Source organism: Coenobita brevimanus, chromosome 62 (assembly GCF_032717465.1).
Source record: "Coenobita brevimanus isolate Jiangsu-jjx chromosome 62, ASM3271746v2, whole genome shotgun sequence".
NCBI lineage: Eukaryota > Metazoa > Arthropoda > Malacostraca > Decapoda > Coenobitidae > Coenobita > Coenobita brevimanus.
The window spans coordinates 39,944,905-39,952,404 of NC_137015.1; positions in this window are offsets into that span (position 1 = coordinate 39,944,905).

Consider the following 7,500-nt stretch of genomic DNA (forward strand, 5'->3'; position numbering starts at 1 on the left):
AGAAATGGTTCGCTTTTACACACACACACACACACACACACACACACACACACACACACAAGGTCATATTTTCATGTGGACCTTTAGAGAAATGGTTCGCTTTTACACACACACACACACACACACACACACACACACACACACACACACACACACACAAGGCGTTTGTTCCATGTGTTCCTTTAGAGAAATTTTGCTTTTACACACACACACACACACACACACACACAAGCGTTTCTCAGTAATACACACCTTAACCCTCTGACGCACATATTTGACCTCCGTACCATATGCTACCCTACCTTAGCAATATATATGGTAATGGTATGGCCAGGCAGGTAGGCACGTGTTTCATACCTATTTCAGTCTATCACTACCTGGGAATATTGGAGGAAAGGTGTTATGTATATTGTTATCTTTATCATTATTATTATCGTCATTATCATCATCATCTTAATCTGTGTTTCCACCCCTATGTTTTGTGAAGCTTGAGAGAGAGAGAGAGAGAGAGAGAGGGGGGGGAGAGACAGACAGACAGACAGACAGAGAGGATAAATAGCCACCCGTCCGTTCGCTCGTACCATAAATAAATTAGTTCAGTGACTGTGTGTTTATTCGTACATATAAATGCGTTTATGAGTGTGTATAGCTGTAGGGTAGATATTTTGATAGCACACACACACACACACACACACACACACACACACACACACACACACACACACAAACACTTTCTCTCCTTTAGTCAATTCAATCTTCCCTCATTTCCTTCCTTCATTTTCTTTCCTCTCTCTCTCTCTCTCTCTCTCTCTCTCTCTCTCTCTCTCTCTCTCTCTCTCTCTCTCTCTCTCTCTCTCTCTCACCTATCCTAATTTCCATTTTCAGTCCTTCACCTCTTTATCTTTTTTTCTTATATTGTTATGGTTTTGTTTTTTATTTTCGTTTTGTCGTATTTCGTTTTTCATTTTTATTTTTCTTGTTTTTCCTTATTATTTTTATTTTTATTATTTTTTTCCGTATTAAATTTTTGTCTTCTTTTATTTTCCATGTTTTTCCGTATTTATTTTTTCCGTATTCTTATTTCCCTTGTTTTTTCCGTATTTCATTTTTTCATTATTTTTATTTTCATTATTTTTTCGTATTTCATTTTTTATTGACATTATTTTCCTCGTTTTTTTCGTATTTTATTTTTACTTATTTTTATTTTCCTTATTTTTTTGTATATATTTCATGTTTTTTTTTCCCGTATGTGTAAAATTGTAATAATTTTTGTTTGTTTGTTTACAGGTGAGTGTGTGTGTGTGTGTGTGTGTGTGTGTGTGTGTGTGTGTGTGTGTGTGTGTGTGTGTGTGTGTGTGTGTGTGTGTGTGTGTGTGTGTGTGTTTATATTTTGCAGTTTGTACACATAATTATTTACATTATATTGTAGCTTAATGTTATCATGGAAGCGAGAGGAGGAGAAGGAAGGAAGGGAGGTAGGTAGGAAGAAAGGAAGGGGAGAAGGTAAATTGTAATCAGCTTACTAAATGAATGAAAAAGAAATACTTGGATGAAGGGAATGGCGGACTGACGGGAGGGAATGGAGGGAAGGAGGGAAGGAGGGAATGAAGGGGCGTGTGGAGATGGAAGACAAGCAGGAAGAAGAAAAAGGAGAGAGAGAGAGAGAGAGAGAGAGAGAGAGAGAGAGAATGTCATCGAAGCGAAGGTCTGTACAGCACATGCTTAAATTTTACCCCAAGCATTTCTAGCTCAACTACACCCCTTTTACACTAACCTGGCCCAGATTTTTGTCCTTGTGTAGCTAATTTCATATACCTCATTGGCAGCGAAAGACAGTAACATCCTTTTCATTACACTTCTTCGTGACTAGCACCGTGTTTTACTGTTGATATTTCAACTGAGCAGTGAAGATGGAGAGATGACAGTTTTAGGCCAGCTTAAAGTAAAAGGAGTATAGCAGCATAGAATACCTTTTTGCAACACACAGCATATCAGAATTACACCCCATAGCATAGTGCATCACATTAGCATACCAGAATTATGCCACATATCATACCTAAATAATACCACTTAGCATATCTACATTGCATCATATATCAAAAGTATACCACGCAAGATATTTTGCCTTCCCCACTTCTTTCCTTCCCTTCCCTTCCCTCCCTCCCTCCCCTCCCGTATGTTTCCTCTCCTTCCTTCCTTCCTCCCTTCCCTCACCTCCCTTATGTCTCTTCCCCATCCTTACTCCCCTCCTTCCCTCACCTTCCTTTTCTTTCATCCACTTCCTTCCTCCCTTCTTTCCCTTTCCTTCCTCCCTCCCCTCCCCTCCACTCCCCTTCCCTCCCCTCCCCTCCCCTCCCCTCCCCTCCCCTCCCCTCCCTTCCCCTCCCCTCCCTTGTCTCTCCTCACCTGAATTCAATTTCTAGGCCTTCCTTCACTGCCCTGACCACCACACTGGCTTTTATGGCTTTATGCTGGCTTTTATGTCTTCGAGGGAGGGAAGGAGGCAGGGAAGGAGTGAGGGAAGAGTAGGAAGGAGTGACTAAGGATGGAGTGAAGGAGGGATAGGAAGGAGTGAAGGCGGAATAGGCGGGAGTGACTAAAGAAGGAGTGACGGAGGAATAGGAAGGAGTGACTAAGGAAGGAGTGGAGGAGGAATAGGAAGGAGGGACTAAAGGAGTGAAGGAGGAGGATGTGTGTGTGTGTGTGTGTGTGTGAGAGAGAGAGAGAGAGAGAGAGAGAGAGGCACTGAAAAGTCAAGAGGAATGAAGGAAAGAGTATGCTAGTCTTAAAAAAACACGGTGAACGGAAAAAAAAAAATAAGAGTAAGAAGGCCGACAGAAAGAGGAGGATGGTGAAGGAGAGGATATAAAGAACAGGAAGGAAGGATGGAAGGAGGGAGGGAAGGAAGGAAGGAGGGGATGAAGGAAGGAGGGAAGGACTCTAGGGCAGGATAGAGCCAGTCGTAATTGAAGTTGAGTTTGTGTATACGTCCACCTGAAGTTTGCTCATTGGCCCCCTGTGTGTGTGTGTGTGTGTGTGTGTGTGTGTGTGTGTGTGTGTGTGTGTGTGTGTGTGTGTGTGTGTGTGTGTGTGTGTGTGTGTGTGTGTGGGTGAGAGAGAGAGAGAGAGAGAGAGAGAGAGAGAGAGAGAGAGAGAGAGAGAGAGAAAGAGAGAGAGAAAGAAACGGGTTCTTTGACCTTAGGAGAAAAGAAGGAAGAAGACAAAATGAAATCAACGAGATGAATTTTTATGAGCGAGGAGGAGGACAAGAAACTGGATTAACGAGAAACAGGAGGAAGAGGAGGAGGAGGAGGAGGAGGAGGAAGAGAGGAGGAGGGAGAGGTAAATTAGGTTAAGTGGAATATTTACGTGAAAAGTTACATCCCGTGTGAGGCGAATGATGGAATGAAATTAATGTTGAGGGAGAAAGGATTTGTGGATGAGAAATATTAATAGCATTTTTATTATTATTATTATTATTTTTATTATTATTATTATTCTCTCTCTCTCTCTCTCTCTCTCTCTCTCTCTCTCTCTCTCTCTCTCTCAGCTATTACGCGACGGGAATCAGCGGAAAAAGTTTGGAATGGGCCAGTAATTCGTGTTTTAATAGTTCACTGCAATCGTTCATGTGAGCAAATGATTATGAGAGTGATCGAAGCCAAATGGAAAAATGGTTAATTGGATTTTGATGTTAATGGGGGTGTTGGTGAGCGAAGTTAATTGGAAATGGTGGATAATGGGGTGAAAATTATTGATGATGGTAATAAAGCAGTGAGGCTAATGGTAATTGATGTAGGTCTAAAAATAATAATGGTTTTGTTGATAATAGTGTCTATAATAATAATAATAATAATAATAATAATAATAATAATAATAATAATAATAAAAATAATAATAATAATAATCATAATAAAAATAATAATAATAATAATAATAATAATAATAAAATAAGGTAATTAGAATACTAAAAATTTAATTCATTGGGTTAATAATTTTTTTAGGTAATCTTTAAGTAATTTTGGGGAAATTTGGTGAAAAAAAAAAGGGAGATAAGCTTTTGAGTATATAGGAATCTCTCTCTCTCTCTCTCTCTCTCTCTCTCTCCATATGATCTACATTTTCTAAAACTATTATCTGTGATTTCCTTACATACGGTATCTTACGAATTTCTTTATAGAGATAGCTCACTTTTGGGATGGGCGGATGAGCAAGAAAAAGAGGAGGAAGTGAGCGAGAAATGGAAATAGTGAAGTGAAAGGAAAAAGAGAGGCCATGGGGGTAGAGAGAGAGAGAGAGAGAGAGAGAGAGCTTGACTAGTGAAATGGCCAGGAGTCAGATTAAAGGCTGAATGCGACAATGGGAAGGGAGAGAGAGAGAGAGAGAGAGAGAGAGAGAGAGAGAGAGAGAGAGAGATCAGATTAATCATCCCTCTCTTGGGATAGTACGGTAGATTAACTTCCTTTTGATCCCCCCCCTCCCTCTCTCTCTCTCTCTCTCTCTCTCTCTCTCTCTCTCTCTCTCTCTCTCTCTCTCTCTCGTCAAGTAATGTGTGGGAGATGTGAAAAAAAGAAAGAAAGAAAGAATTAAGCTTTTGAATATACAGGAATCTCTCTCTCTCTCTCTCTCTCTCTCTCTCTCTCTCTCTCTCTCTCAGGCAAAATCCACCCTAGGGAAATACTGGTTGAATAGAACAGTTATTGAGATTGAGAAGCGAGAGATTGGCGGGATTGGTAGGTAGGTAGGTAGGTAGAACGATAGAAAGGAATGTAAGTAGGTAGGTAGGTAGGTAGGTTGGTGAGTTGTTAGAATGGTAAGTAGGTAGGTACAGCAATAAACAAATATTTAGGCTTGGTAGGTAAGTAGGTACAACGGTAAGTAGCTTTGTAAGTAGGTAAGATGGGAAAATGGTAGGTAGGTAGGTAGGAACAGAAATTGGTAGGACGAGACGTAGGTAGTTGAAGAATTGATTGGTAGGTAGTAGCTGCTTTCCTTCTTTCCATCCTTCCTTCTTTTCATCCTTCCTTCTTTCCTTCCTTCCTTCTTTTCATCCTTCCTTCTTTCCTTCCTTCCTTCTTTCCTTCCTTCCTTCTTTCCTTCCTCATTCGTTCCTCAGTTTCCTTTCATCCACCTTCCCATCGTTGCTTTCTTCCTTCCTTTTTTCTTTCATTCCTTCCTTTCTTCCTTCCTTTCATTCACTCACCCTTTCACTCGCTACTTCATTCTTTCCTTCTTTCTTTCCTTCGTTCGTTCCTTCCTTCTTTCCCTCAGCACTTCTTTCCCTCCTTCCTTCTTTCCCTTGGTACTTCCTTCTCTCCTTCGTTTCTTCCTTCCTTCTTTCCCTCGGTACTTCCTTCCCTCCTTCGTTTCTTCCTTCCTTCTTTCCCTCGGTACTTCCTTCCGTCCTTCGTTTCTTCCTTCCTTCTTTCCTTTCATCTTTCCTTTCTTCCTTCCTTTCATTCCTTCCACCTTCAACTCGTTACTTCCTTACTGCCTTCCCTCCCCTCTTTCCTTTCTTCCTTCCTTCTTTCTTTCTATCCTTCCTTCCATCCTTCCTACCTTCCTTCCTTCCTTCCTTCCTTCCTTCCTTCCGTTCTTCCTTCCTTCCTTCCGTTCTTCCTTCCTTCCTTCCTTCCATTCTTCCTTCCGTCCTTGCTTCTTTCCCGACTTCCTTCCTTCCTTCCTTCTTTCCCTCCTTCCTTCCTTCATTCCTTCCTTCCTTCCCTCCCTCCTTCCTTCCTCCCCAGGGCGATAAATCTTAGCATATATCTTGCTGAGCTCAAAAATTTTCGCAGTATCTTTCTTTTTCCGGTTCATGTCCTGCTTTTATGGCTTTTAGAGAGAGAGAGAGAGAGAGAGAGATCCACTGCAACTCTCCACCTCTTCTGCAACAGGAGAGAGAGAGAGAGAGAGAGAGAGAGAGAGATCCACTGCAACTTTCCACTTCTTCTGCAACAGGTTTTCAGAAAGGTATCATAAATCTTCTCTCTCTCTCTCTCTCTCTCTCTCTATACGTCCTACACTCGTCTCATTCAAGAGGCGGAGGGGGGAGGGGGGAGGGGGGATGCTTTTATAACTTGTGGCCACTGGGAGTTTAAAGTGAGTTGTGAGAGGCTGGAGTGAGCCAGTGAGAGAGAGAGAGAGAGACAGTGTAATTTGCTCTAACTCCTAATGACTTCAGCTTGTTCAACAGGGAGGGAGGAGGTGGTGAAGTGAGAGAGAGAGAGAGAGAGAGAGAGAGAGAGAGAGAGAGAGGGGGAGGAAGGATGTAGGGTGGGAGGAAGATCGAAAGGAACGGAGGGAGGGAGAGAAAGGAGTGAGGGAGAAAGAAATAAAGGGAGGGAGGGAAGGCTAGAAGGGAGCGAGGCAGGGAAGGATGGTAAGGAAGGAAGGGAGGTACAGGTGGTAGGGAGAGGGGGAAGGAGGAAGGGAGGGAGGGAGTAATAAGATAGAGTGGAGGAACAGCGGAAAAACGGAGGCATGAAGTTTTATATGGTTTAGTATAGCTCCATTCTCTCTCTCTCTCTCTCTCTCTCTCTCTCTCTCTCTCTCTCTCTCTCTCTCTCTCTCTCTCTCTCTTTATTATAATATATATATACTGTACATATAAATATATATATATTTTTTTATGAATGTTTACCGTACCATCCTACAATACATCCCAGTTCATTTTCTCAGCCACGTTCACACCATTACTTTCTCCTTCCTTGTAAAATAATTCACTGGCACGTTCACATCGCCCATTATCTCACTCTCTCACAACTCCCTTGGCTGCTATCTTCCCACTCGCATCGCCATTAACTCACAGTCTTAGGATCTCTGAATCTTTCCCTCCTTTACTTCTCTTCTCTCTCTCTCTCTCTCTCTCTCTCTCTCTCTCTGTGGCACTTATATAGCCTCTGTTTTCCTCGTTGATTTTCCACTTATTAATCTTATAGTCGTCATTGGAGAGTATAGGGAGAGTTTATATAAATAGGCGAGAGTGAGAGACTAAAGGAAAGAGAGAGAGAGAGAGAGAGAGGGGGGGGGAGAATATGGAAGTGAGGGAGAGATGGCATAATTAAGGGAGTGACTGAGAGTGACAGGGGTAGGGAGGGTTAGGGCGATAAGGGAGGCGTGGGTCGTGACTACTGAGAGAGAGAGAGAGAGAGAGAGAGAGAGAGAGAGAGGATGACATCAAAGGCATGAAGCCAGGTAGAGAGGGGGCGGGGTTGAGATAATTTGGATAAGAGATAGGGAGGCATGATCTCACTCCATCCATCCATCCACCCATCCATCATCCATCCGTCCATCCATCCATCCATCCATCCATCCATCCATCCGTCCATCCATCCATCCATCCATCCATCCATCCATCCATCCATCCATCCATCCATCCATCCGTCGTCCATCCATCCATCCATCCATCCGTCCATCCATCCATCCATCCATCCATCCATCCATCCATCCATTTCTGTGAACATTGAACTATTCCCCTCCCAAGCCATCCAACATTCCATC